Source organism: Lygodium microphyllum, chromosome 23 (genome assembly GCF_053477565.2).
Source record: "Lygodium microphyllum isolate KBCC chromosome 23, Lygodium_microphyllum_v1.1.10, whole genome shotgun sequence".
Classification (NCBI taxonomy): Eukaryota; Viridiplantae; Streptophyta; class Polypodiopsida; order Schizaeales; family Lygodiaceae; genus Lygodium; species Lygodium microphyllum.
The window spans coordinates 92295859-92309310 of NC_141157.1; positions in this window are offsets into that span (position 1 = coordinate 92295859).

Genomic DNA, 13452 nt, shown 5'->3' on the forward strand with positions numbered 1-13452 from the left:
CTTACTTTCTCTCCATTAAATTTTTATTATCATTAAATTAATAATTTTAAAGCAAAAATAGGTTAAAATATTAGAAATTAATAATTAAATTTAATTTACATGATTAGTATAAAATTATAGTTAGTTAATTAAAAATTTCAAAACTTAAATAAATAAGATAAATTATGTAAAAGTTAAATTAATATTTAAAATTAAATTTATTTTTAAAATTAGACTTTTTGTGAAAATGTCATTAAATATCAATGACAATTAATACCTCTAGCCTAAAAATTATGTTAAAAAGTAAATTGTTTATAAATTATGCACGTCTCACATACATTTTCATAGTTTAGTGAAATACAAAAAATAAAATGTTAATTTTTTTCATTATTCTCTTGTTTTGTAAGTAGATAAAAACTTAATCGAGATACCTTAGTTCTAATAATGTGCATTCACACACACAAGAACTAAACTCAAGTTATGAATTTGTTATTATGTAAATGAAAATCACTAAAGTTTCATCAAAAAAGTTGTCTTAAACCTTGTCTTGAAAATACTATTTATTTTATTATTTGTGCTTGACTGATTTTGATTATAATAAATCTTAAAAATGACTTTAATAACGTTTGTGCCTTTGATAACCAAACAAAATTGAGGTGTCATATCATCCCTAGAGACATGCCTATGATACTCTTCACCCAAAGTTGTAAATAAATTACCTAGGGCAGTCGACCACCACTTAGGTACGTATGGTTCTTCTTATAGGAAGGTTCTTTCTTACAATAGGCAAGAACCAATGGGGCTCTTATCAGAGGTTATAATCATGATCTCCATCCTATGATAGAGAAGAAAACCTATATGAGCCTAACTTGGTTTAGCATTGAAAGACCCAGGATGAAGAAGATAGGGTGGCAACCTGATTTTGGATTGATTTACTTTTTAGAGCAGTTGTGATTATGATACTAATATAAATTACCATTTTTTTTAAAAAAATTGTATTTATAATTAATAACATGACAATGAACCCCGTGCAAAGATTAATTAAGGAAAGAATTTAAATATATTTCACAATGTGAGTGGTATGATTACTTAGATAACCAAAATATGCTACATTAATAAGCAAGTGGATGATCTTTTTAACAAAATTGTCCTACAGTTAGGTGGACCCAATTAATTGGGTGGCTTTCCTCAAAATTTAGGTAAGGGCCAAAAAATATTTATCATCTTAAGATCAAGTCCTAGAATCAGCAAAGCACTATTTTAGGGGGGGCGGTGTGAGATTGTGCCTTATGGGAAGAGGGATTGATGCTCAACTCCCTCTCCTTTCTCACTCTCATTGAACCAACTATAGTGCTTGTCTACCTCGAGCCTTTGATAGCTCATGCAATAGTGATTGTCTTAGCTCGGTGCTAGATTGCTAGGAGAGACTATAGTTGTATCTTTAGGAATCTAAAAGTTGATGCTTGTGGGATGAGGCTGGACACTTTGCTTGTGAGATAGACCTAGGGAACACCTAGTCACCTAAGTCTCCATGCTAATAACTAGCATGGATTGTGATTGCTAGGATCAAATTCCTAGACAAATACCAAACTATCCTCCCTAAAATTTAGGGTCAAATACATTTCACATGGCATCTAAGCATAAATGTTGGTATACTCCATTCATAAAAATGATGTTAAATCATTAGATATTATTTTTGCAATATAAATAAACACATTAGCTTGAAAATCAAGTTTCTATGAAAAGTTGATTAAAGTTGGGATTTTTTTAAGGATTTATCTAACCAACTTTTGAACCATGAGGTGTTTCAAGCAATGTACACTATGGCTTGTGGATCAAGCAATTTTCAATTTTGATGCAATGTGGCCTTGGTTCCTTCAAGTCTATCCTTGGATTGATCTGAATGGTAAAAAATCCAAGCAAAGAGTTAAAATTTACGTGATGGAGATTACTTGGTTGATGATAAGAAAGTTAGGCATATTGAGAAGGATGTAAAGAGAGTTAAGATCCTTGAAAAACTTAATTTGATTAAAGTTTTCTAGTTCTTTGAAACCAAAGACCCTAAGGCTTTTATTTGTGTGAATAGCTAATTGACCAATCAAAATCAATATGCATATTCATGACTCATAGAAGTTGTAGACCTTAAGTTTATCGAAATGAAAACTCATAACTCCTTTTTACCCAATCTGAAGATATTGAGTCACCTTGACTATCCCCTTACAGTCATAGATGTAAAGAGAATTTCTCCCTGTAAATATATTGTTAAGCCTAGAAAAATCATTGCCAATATTTCTCTTGAATACATATTTAGGCCAGTCAATGCCTTGTAACAAAGAAAATTCCTATGTTCAAAATAAAATATGAGGCTTAAAGTATTGGCCAATAACCTTGCAAAGTATTAAGCTGATAATTCCTATAAAATTTTATAAACATTCTAAGGATTGCTATTGTCAACAAATAAAAATAAATAAATATAACATATGAAAGTTGTAATAATAGGAAAAGAACACTCTCTTATGTCTTTTAAAATCCTATGTGAGAGGAATTTTATACAATGTTTCCCTTAGTTTACCTGGTAGGGTCATAATGTAGCCTACCCTTGCAAGAGTACCTTTTCTGCATGATGGATTGGATCTTTATTCCATTTTACCACTAGTACTTCAACACCAACTAGTGGATGTAGTACATGGGTTGGTATAAGACATCTACCAACTACTAGTGCATGTGCATTGATCGTATTGCCAACCTAGAGTATGAGCTATGGAGGACTCGTTGGATTGAAAGGCTCAACATTATCTGACTCTTTACCTTTTACCCTGGTCCCCTAGTCCTATCATCATGAGGGTGAGGCCTCGAGCCTAGTGGATTTATAAGAGGATTATCCGAGTCATTTGATCCAACTGCATTGTATTTTTCCAACATTGATCTTGAGATTCTAGATATTAGGTGGAAGGATTCCCTGATCTCCATGCTAAGTTGTTAGCCCTAGATGTTATGAGTGAGCTACCTAGATATTACATGGTTTTCTTAGAGAAATTTCATGGTTGATCTTGTATGGAATACATGGCTTCCAAGCAAAGCCCTTATATATGAATAATAGAATAATATAGTTCGGTTTTCCTCCTTTATCTTTGGGCAACCTTTCATAAAAAGGAATTGTGATTTAAATTAACTTACCTTGTTGTTATATAGATTCAAAAATGATCCATAGCATGATTTTCTAGTCTTCTACACTATATACCAATCCACCTTGCATTTGTGGGATTACTCTAGTAGGAAGACTTCATGAAATCTCTATTATTCTCTAGGATATTATGTGGATAAGTAATGGCCTTAACATGGTGTGCTAAGAGGCTAGTACACTCAAAACTAATATAAAAAGGATTTGATGGATTTAATAGCTAAATCTTGTCAATATATTTCTATTTTGAGGAACCTAGAGTTAGTTCCATCATAAATTTTCAGGTAAACCCACCTCCAATCACTTTGTCTAAGCAACAAGAAAAGAAGTTCCTACTGTCAAAGCAAGTAAACCCTCCCAAAAACAATGGCAAGGGACCCAAATTAGAAACCAACACTAAAACCTAGATAGATAAAATAGAGGACTACTTCACTATTGTTGGGATAAGCATAGCTAATTAGGCTATGATTGCTCAATTTTCTCTCATTAGAGAAGCCCATCTCTATTAGAAACAATGGTGTTGCAAAAAAGCCATCATGGAGAGCTCCCAAACCTGAAAGATAATTAAAGTGATAGTCTAAGCAAGGAGGTACTTATCTCCTTCTTACCAAAGCTAAAAGATAGACAAGTTATTTAGTTTGAGATAGCAAGTTTCAACAATGGAAGGGTACCACCCCCACTTTGTTACCCTTCTAAATTATACCCCCAAGAGGAAAATCCACATCCGAACCCACCCTTGAATGAGAAGAATAAAGCCATGAAACCTTTTGACCTCAAGGATGCTCTACTATGAGTTCAACCTTTGGTAGGACTCACATCCAAGACAATTTTTTAGCAACCCGACAAACAAAGGATTTTTCCACCCAAAGAGGGATAGACTCAATCTCCAAATGGAAAATCAAAATTGGGATCATCTCAATCTTGTAAAAAATACCCCAAACCTCCCAACAAACAATATTTGTTACAGAATTCGAGATACACGCTCGACTTTCTCATATACTTAAAATATATATGGCAAACATTATGTTGGCATAGAGGGAGAATAGATGAGAGAAAAGAAAGATGTAAAGAGAGAGGTAGAGAAATTGGCAACACACTAGGGACTGGAAGATGGGCCAGTTCCCCCCCCTGGAGTTATATTATTGACAAGGAGCAAGCTCCTCCATTACACATAAGCGAGTTCTTACTTGTAGATCTTGGAAACAAGATCACGGTTCCTTGCATGGTATATAACTGGCTAACACTTGCACAACTTGGAAGTTGGCACATTTTGATCCTTCTTGAGTCTTCTTCTCTCCTACACAATATGTGTAGGGCTCTCCTCTTGGTGCTTGATTTCAATAGAGCTTCCGCAGCACTTGCACCTTCTCTTCTCCTCTTGGAACTTGATTTCAAGAGAGCTTCCACAACACTTGATTTTAGCAGGGCTTCTGCAACACTTACACCTTCTCTTCTCCTCTTGGATACATGCAAAGTGATGTTTCCTTCACCTCCCCCTTACACCCAAGGAGAGCCTCCTCTTTTATAGGCTTTCAAGAGCTTCTCTTCTTGGAGAGAGAGTTGAGTTGATCTTCATGCAAGATGTGGTTGTTCCACTCTACAGCACTAATTTTGAGATATCTCTTTTTGCATTGTTTGGATGAAAAAATGTCCAACACAAAAGTTGTAGATCTCGCTGTTTTTGATAATCCACACGGCCCGTTTTTAGAGATCATTTTTCTATTGCGAGAAATTTTTTAAAAATGGATTTTCTAAAAAATAGCTTTTTAAGCGATACACTTAACTTGTGGTCCATGCAACCACCTTGAGTCATAGATAAGGAGAGTTCATTAGATTGCCTTGGGCCTCAGCCTTAAGATTGGATTCCACACAAAAGCTTGTGTCATTTTAGACTTTAGAAAGAGAAAATCACTTCTCTCCTCACTTCCAAAGGATCATGTCTCTCGTCTTTCTTAGTGAGAGAATTCCCTCTCTTGTCTTTCTTAATCAAAGAAAAGACCTTAAACCTTGACTTGTAGGGGAGAGGATGACCCCAAATGAATGCAATGCTCATTACACACAAGTAAACATTCCCAGGAGTCCCTGGATGCACACATAAATACATATACACAATGCTAATGCATTTCCTCTTCTTAGAACTCAATCCATCTTTATTTATGTGTAACTCCTTGGCTCCTATGTACACTCTTACACTTGGCAAACACTTATTTCCCCCTTCATAACTTGTACTGCCTGTACCAAATATCCCCATCCCAGTGCCCTGATCACCCCATTAAGTGATGCACTTGGAATACTTGTCTCTAAATGGTGGTCTCATAGCCATGCTAGATCATCATCAACACTTAAAGAAAAGTGAGTCATTAATTTATTTATATGAATTTATTAAATAGAGAATGTGTAATAAGCAATCAATTTATTGACATCCCTCTAACTTCTAAACAATTGACCTCAACTGTAGAGGGGATACATAGTCCTTAAGAAGATCTAGAAAGTCTTGCAATTCTCTCTGTGTCATAAACTAAGCATCCAATGGGGGATAATTCTTAAACTTAACCAGATACTTGTGTAGTACCTTACCTGACCTTAGAGTATTATCCTGATGGTGTAAAATTCTTTCAGGCACAAGTAACTCTTCTATTTCTTCTATGTCAGGTGAATCTTCCTTGATTGGTTCCATTGGAGGTTCTCCAATATAGGGACGTAGCAAACTTATATGGAAAGCATTATGAATGTTCCAATGACTTGGTAGATCCAAACAAAAAGTCACATTGTTTATCTTATATGTGATCTTGAAAGGGCCATAATAGCAATTAGAAATCTTAACCACTTTACCCTTTTGACCTTTCTGCTTCTTCAAGCGAGCATTCTCAAACTTAAGAAGAACATACTATCCCAACTTGAGATCTAACTTACGACGATGCTTATATGCTTTGTGTTTATGCTTCTCTTGTGTCCTTTGGATAGCAGCTTTTACTTGAGTGAAAGTTGTATCAATGTCTCTAACAAACTCATTTGGTGCAAAGATCTCATCCTTTGTAAGAAGAATGGGTAGTAAATGAGCCTTACCATAGATGATCTCAAAGGGTGCCTTACCAGTACTAGAGTGCACCGTATTATTATATGCAAACTCTACTAAAGGTAAATACTTTTTCCATTCTCTTTGATTATCAGAGACATAGGATTTCAAAAGGTCCAAAATAGTAGAATTAGCACTTTCACTTTGCCCATCCGTTTGAGGATGATAAGAGGATGAAAACTTTAACTTTGTCCTGAGGTTTTCGAAGAGAGTTTGCCTACCAAAGAGGCTGGTCATGCGAGGATCTCGATCACTTATAATGGACTTAGGCATGCCATGATGCTTGAAAATATGAGCAATGAATAGCTTAGCCATATGATCGGCTTTGATTGTCTTTTGCACAAGTATAAAGTGAGCTTGCTTACTGAACCTATCAATGATAGTCCAGATTACATCATTGCTTGCTTGTGTGTGAGGAAGCTCTACCTGTCATACTTTACTTTTCGGCATATCTTGCACTCGTCAACATATCTTTCAATGTCAGCTCTAAGAGTGGGCCAAAAGAAATATCTTTCCAATGCTTGAGTAATGGGTAGAATACCCCTATGTCCAGTATATGGATATGCATGTGCTTCATCCACTACCTTGTGTTGCAATGGTAATGCTACAAAAATTGCTTGATGATGATACAAATAACCATCTTGAATCGAGTAAGGTGTAATCGATTGACCTGAGTTAAGCTAATCCCATATGGTTGAGAAGTCAAAATCAATTGCATACATTTTGGGTAAATCCATGAACTCATTATGGTAAACAGTTGTGATTGCATTCACTCGAGGTTGTCATGATAGAGCATATGCTACCACATTCTTAGTTCCAAATGTGTGAAGGATTTGAAAATGAAACATAGATAAGAAATTTTCCCAATGCATGTGTTTCTCGTAATGCCAAGGCATGCCTAAGATAACATCACAGTTACCTATGGGTGTAAGTAGAAAAGATTCTTGGTCGCGGTAATCCCCAATTCTAAGACTCAACTTCCCTTGAATAGGAGTAGAATTGGTTGTAAGTCCTTCAAATGCCAAACCTGATCCAATTGATGTTCCCAATCGATTCGGTGGAATTTGTAGCCTTTCAATAGTATTTGCTGACACAAAATTATATGTGGACCCTGGATCAAAGAGTATCAAAACTCATTGATTGTTGAGTGTCCCCCAACCCTTTAAGAGTTGTCTTTTTTTCTCATTTGAATGAGTGTTAGCTTGCATATCCGGAACAGAATTTGAGGATGGCGGAGGAGGATCTTTAACCACATTTTCTTCCTTCCTTTTGTGAGGACAATCAGGCTTCATATGCCCTAACTCACCACAAAGAAAGCACCTTCCTTCCTCTTTGTACTTTTGTATCTCAGAGGGTGAGAGGTACTTGCGCTTCTTCTTGTTACCCTCTGGCTTTGAATATTGGTCATGGGTAAAGGTAGGTCTTCTTCAATTAGTCATGTCTCTTGGTTGATCATAGAGCTGCTCTTGTCTAGCTCTATAAGAAATCATCTCCAACTTTTGAGATGTACCAAGTGTATGCAAACTTTCAACTATGATGGTAGACTCCATCATTTTTAAGGCTTCATGTGGATACACCTTTATGGTTCTGTGTAAATGAGGGAGTAGGCCAGTTTCAAACTTTCTTTTCTTCTCTTCATCGCTGATCTCCATGAAAGGAGTAACCTTGAGAAGAGTAGAACAAAACTTGTCCACACAACTAGTGACCTTTTCATGCTCTTTCTGGCCTAGCCAATCCCACTCCTTGACATCATTCTCAAAATCAGGAGGCAAGAACTGAGCATAAGAATTCTCTTTGAACTCTTTCCAAGTCATATATTTTCTTCCCTCCAAAATGAGAGTCAACCATCAATTGCTAGCGGTGTCTTTCAAGTGCATGCCTACATGCCTTAGCTTGGACTTTTCTGAGAAATCACCATCAAAAAAAACAACTTCAAATTGCCTGGCAAAGGCTAACGCCTTAGCAAGATCTCTCTTACCGGAGTAAGAGTCAAACTTTATGTCCTTATCCCTAGACTTGAAAGTCTTAGTCTTCTTAAGCTTGCTCCTCTTATGGTCCCTCTTTGTCCATTTGTGGATTGCACGAGACTTAGACCAAGAGAGTAGAAACTAGAAGATGATGAGGAGGAGGAGGAACTTGAGTAATCAAGGGAGTAGTTGGTTATTGAGGGAGACGACTCCCTCCTTATCCACCTCACTCGAGGTGAGGTTTTTTTACTCTTCTTGACCCAAGAATCCTTCTTCCTTCTAGGAAGCTTCTCAGCAATTGGATGCTTTGCATCTTCACCATCAATTGGTGCAATGGTGTTTTCTCCAGTATCACCATCTTTTGGAGGATTCGGTTCTTCATAAGTAGCTTTTTCCCTTGCCCTTAAGCTTTCAATCAATTGACGTACTTTGGGAATCTCCAACAAGCTACGATACTTTGTCAATTGAGCCTGTAATTGCTCACTTGTAGGTGCTTCATCAGTTGCCATCTTTACCTTCTTCTTGCAAGGATCTCCTTTACTTTGAGAAAAGCAAAGAGACGTGCTCTGATACTACACTGTTATAGAATCTGAGATACATGCTCTCGACTTTCTTATATACTTAAAATATATATGGTGAATATTATGTTGGCACAAAGGGAGAATAGACAAGAGAAAAGAAAGATGTAGAGAGAGAGGTAGAGAAATCGGCAACACACTAGAGACTGGAAGATGAGCCAGTCCCCCCCCCCAGCCCCCTTGTCGAGTTATATTATTGACAAGGAGCAAGCCCCTCCGTTACACATAAGCCAGTTCTTACTTGTAGATCTTGGAAACAAGGTTCCTTGAATGGTATACAACTGGCTAACACTTGCACAACTTGGAAGTTGGCACCTTTTGATCCTTCTTGAGTCTCCTTCTCTCCTACACATATTGTGTAGGGCTCTCCTCTTAGCGCTTGATTTTAGCAGAGCTTCCGCAGCACTTGCACCTTCTCTTCTCCTATTGGAACTTGATTTCAGGAGAGCTTCCGCAGCACTTGCACCTTCTCTTCTTCTCTTAGATACATGCAAAGTGATGCTTCCTTCACCTCCCCCTTACACCCAAGGAGAGCCTCCTCTTTTATAGGCTTTCAAGAGCTTCTCTTCTTGGAGAGAGAGTTGAGTTGATCTTCATGCAAGATGTGGTTGTTCCACTCTATAGCACTAATTTTGAGATATCTCTTTGTGCATTGTTTGGATGAAAAAACATCCAACACAAAAGTTGTAGATCTCGTTGTTTTCGATAACTCTTGCAGCCCATTTTTAGAGATCATTTTTCTATTGCGATATATTTTTTAAAAATATATTTTCCAAAAAATAGCTTTTTAAATTGTACACTTAACTTGTGGTCCATGCAACCACCTTGAGTCATAGATAAGGAGAGTTCATTAGATTGCCTTGGGCCTCAACTTTAAGATTAGATTCCACACAAAAGCTTGTGTCATTTTAGACTTTAGAAAGAGAAAATCACTTCTCTCCTCACTTCCAGAGGATCACATCTCTCTTCTTTCTTAGTGAGAGAATTCCCTCTCTCGTCTTTCTTAATCAAAGAAAAGACCTTAAACCTTGACTTGTAGGGGAGAGGATGACCCCAAATGAATGCAATGCTCATTACATACAAGTAAACATTCCCAGGCGTTCCTGGATGCACACATAAATACATATACACAATGCTAATGCACTTCCTCTTCTTAGAACTCAATCCATCTTTATTTATGTGTAACTCCTTGGTTCTTGTATACACTCTTACACTTCTATATTACAGGAGTGCGTATGGAAACAAAGGTACTTGATGATGGTTTTGCTTATGCAAGAGTCAGAAGCAAGGATGGGAGGAAAGTAATCCAATTTCTTCATGTTTGTGTTAATCATCCTAGAAATCGGGATACGCTTCGAGAGTCTCCTTTGGCTCCAAATGCAAGGGAATTCAAAGACCCATATTTTCATTAAGCACTACTATAATCCAGGGCTACATTAGTGTTGTTCAAAGGATGTACTCGCCTCTTGATGGAATGAAGCATGTATTTACTATTAGTTATTCTCAGTTTACAGCAAACAATTCATATTGGTTTAAGCCTATGGAAGCTATGTGCAAGGCTGAACGCATATCTATGAAACGAGCTACTAAGGAACTGAGAGCATTGGGATTGTTAGCTGAAAATGAAGGCATTTCAAGCATCTTTATGGGCTGAATATTAATGACACTATGGCTGAAATTTCAGCAACTATACATGTAGAAAATGAGGCTGAAAACAGAGTGTTGTTAGTATGTTCTTTGGATATGTATGATGTTATAGTATTGTTTGCTCAACAGGAAGGATTACAATGGGCTAAAGCACTTGTGGAGACAAAGTATAAGACAATTGAAAAAAATGTGAAACCAATTGCTTTGCCACTTCCACCAGAGAGTGAGGGTTTGTATGAAAAAGTATCAAGGTAGCCAAGCTTACAGGATACTAAAGATATAGGTCATCAGTTTACATCTGAAACATTACAGGAATTGAAAGTTGGTGCAAAAGGGTTTCTTTTGCCTACTGAGAGAGATTGTTTTATGCGGATGTTGGCTAGGCATGGAAAGGCATTTGCATTTCAACCAAGTGAAATAGGTTGTGTGGATCCAAATGTTGTCTCTCCTATGGTAATATTTACTATGCCACATGTGCCATGGAACTTGAGGCCTATTCCAGTGCGCCTAAAGCTTACTTGCTAAAGCTAATGGATTTGCTAAATGAAAAGATTCGCATGAAGATCTTGGAGCCCTCTTGAGCCCCATACTCAAATCATTGGTTTACTGTGCCCAAAAGGAATGGGTCTTTGAGATTTATTCAAGACATGCAACCGGCCAATAAAGTGACCATAAGAAATGTGGGTACAGGTCCTGTGGTTGATGAATTTGCAGAGGATTTTGCAGGTAGAGCGATCTATTCTTTGGGTGCTCTTTACTCGGGGTATGATCAGTTTTAGCTTGCAATTGAAAGCAAGGATATCACAACCATGAAGACTCCCTTGGGGTTATTACGGATGTGTACTCTCGCACAGGGTGCAACAAACTCAGTGGCACACGACAAATGTTATGAATAGGGTACTGAGGGATTTTATACCACAATTAACAATGCCCTTTTTTGGATGATGTTCCAATAAAAGGGTGTGCAGTGGATGAAAAGAATGAAGAGATGGATGCTCATGGATGCAAACAGTTTTTTGCAAACCATATTGTGGATTGTGAGAGGATTTTGACACGTCTAGAAGAGGTGACTCTTTCTAGACACAAGTCCGTATTTGGAGTTGAAGAGGATTTGCTTGTTGGGCATATGTGTGGGCCTTATGGGCAAAGACCATCACCAGCAAAAATAGATGGGATTGATAGAATGCAAGATGTATGCACGAATGTATTAGAGGTGCATAGATTCTTGGGTACATGTGTGTTCTAATTGATATGGATTCCTCACTTTGCACATGTAGTCGATGGTCTTTATCAGCTTCTAAGGAGAGGTCAGAGATTTCATTGGGAAAGGAAGCATCAGAAAGCAATGAAGAAATTGAAGCATCTCTTAAAATCTGCTCCTACATTGAGAGAGGCTGACTATTCACATGGAAAGCCTATCATTATTACTGTGGATACAAGCCCAATCAGGATTGGATGGGCAATTGGGCAAGATGATGAGGAAGGGCAAAGATATGCAATACACTTTGGTGTTAAAGTATTGACTGAATGACAGAGAAGGTATCCACAGTTTAAAAGAGAATTATGGGGAATTGTGATAGCCCTTAAATGTGATAAGGAGTATTTCATGGGTGCTCATGTAGTCATTGAGACTGATTGTTTGCCAGTATTGGGTATGATTACTAGTTGTGCTACCTCGGAAATTGCTACACTCCGGTGGATTGCATACATTAAATCTTTGAACCTTGAATTTCAGCATATTGCAAAAAGAGATAACCCAATGCCAGACATGTTATCTCGAGCACGCTATGAGAATGAAGATGAGATGATGGATGATGGATGAGGAGGAAGAAGATGACTTTCTTGCATATGAAAATAATGTTGCAAGAGTGAATTTAGCAATGCAAGGTGTTGCTACAGCATTAACAGAAGCTTGGACAACAAAGAGAATACATTTTAGATGTTTTGCATCTTGTGTAGAAGTGTTACTGGAAGACAAATATGCAGGAGAGTGGCTGAGAATTGGTCAATACCTCAGTACATTAACAAAGAGAGATGAATGATGAGATGAGGAGTTTGAAAATATTAAGAGGAAAGCCTATGGATTTTTCTTAAAAGATGGATACTTATGGAAACATGCTAAAAAGAAATAGAGTATGCCATTGCGAGTTTTGGGTGACAAAGCTTCACAAGTAAATGTTATGTAAGAATTTCATGAAATCTTATGGGCCGGTCGTAGAGGTGTTTGGGGTACTTTTGCAAAGATCAAAGAAAGATATTGGTGGCAGGGTATGTATAAGGATGTTGCTCGCTTTGTTGAAACATGTACGACATGTCAAATGTATTCATCTGTGAGACATCAGGATGGATTGTAGCCCACATATCCATTGTCTCTTCGTTTTAAGTGGGTGGTGGATTTAGTCACAAGGCCTACAGGTCTTTGGCAAATGAGACATCTTGTGCTTGCCTGTGAAGACTTTACTAATCAAGTGGAAGGGAGAGCTCTACGTACTAAGACAACAAATGTCGTGTGTACTTTTCTCATAGAAGAGATGTTTTGTTGGTATGGCTGTGTGAAAAAAATTACTACAGATAGGGGTGAGCTGGATGTAGATAAAGCTCATGATTTCTTTACACCGTTGGGGATAAAGCCTGCTTTAACTTCAGCCTATAACCCTGAAAGAAATGGAAAAAGTGAAAGAGGTCATCCACCTATTGTGAAGCCATTGGAAAAAGCATATGGAGAGAAGGTAAAAGAGTGGCCACAATTGCTCCCTTATGCTTTGTGGGCTGACAGAACAACTCATAGTGTCGTTATAGGATATATGCCTATAGAATTGATGTATGGTCAAAAACCTATCATGCCGATAGAAGAGATAACAGTCACATGGAGTGTGCTACCTTGGGAGGAGGAGTTGAATCAAGAGGAGTTATTGGCCTTATGCATTAGATAGTTGGAAAGAAAGTCAGAAGACATAGAGGCAACAATTGCAAAGTTAAGGGAAGCAAGCTTACAAAACAAGAAACGGTTTGACAAAAGACATA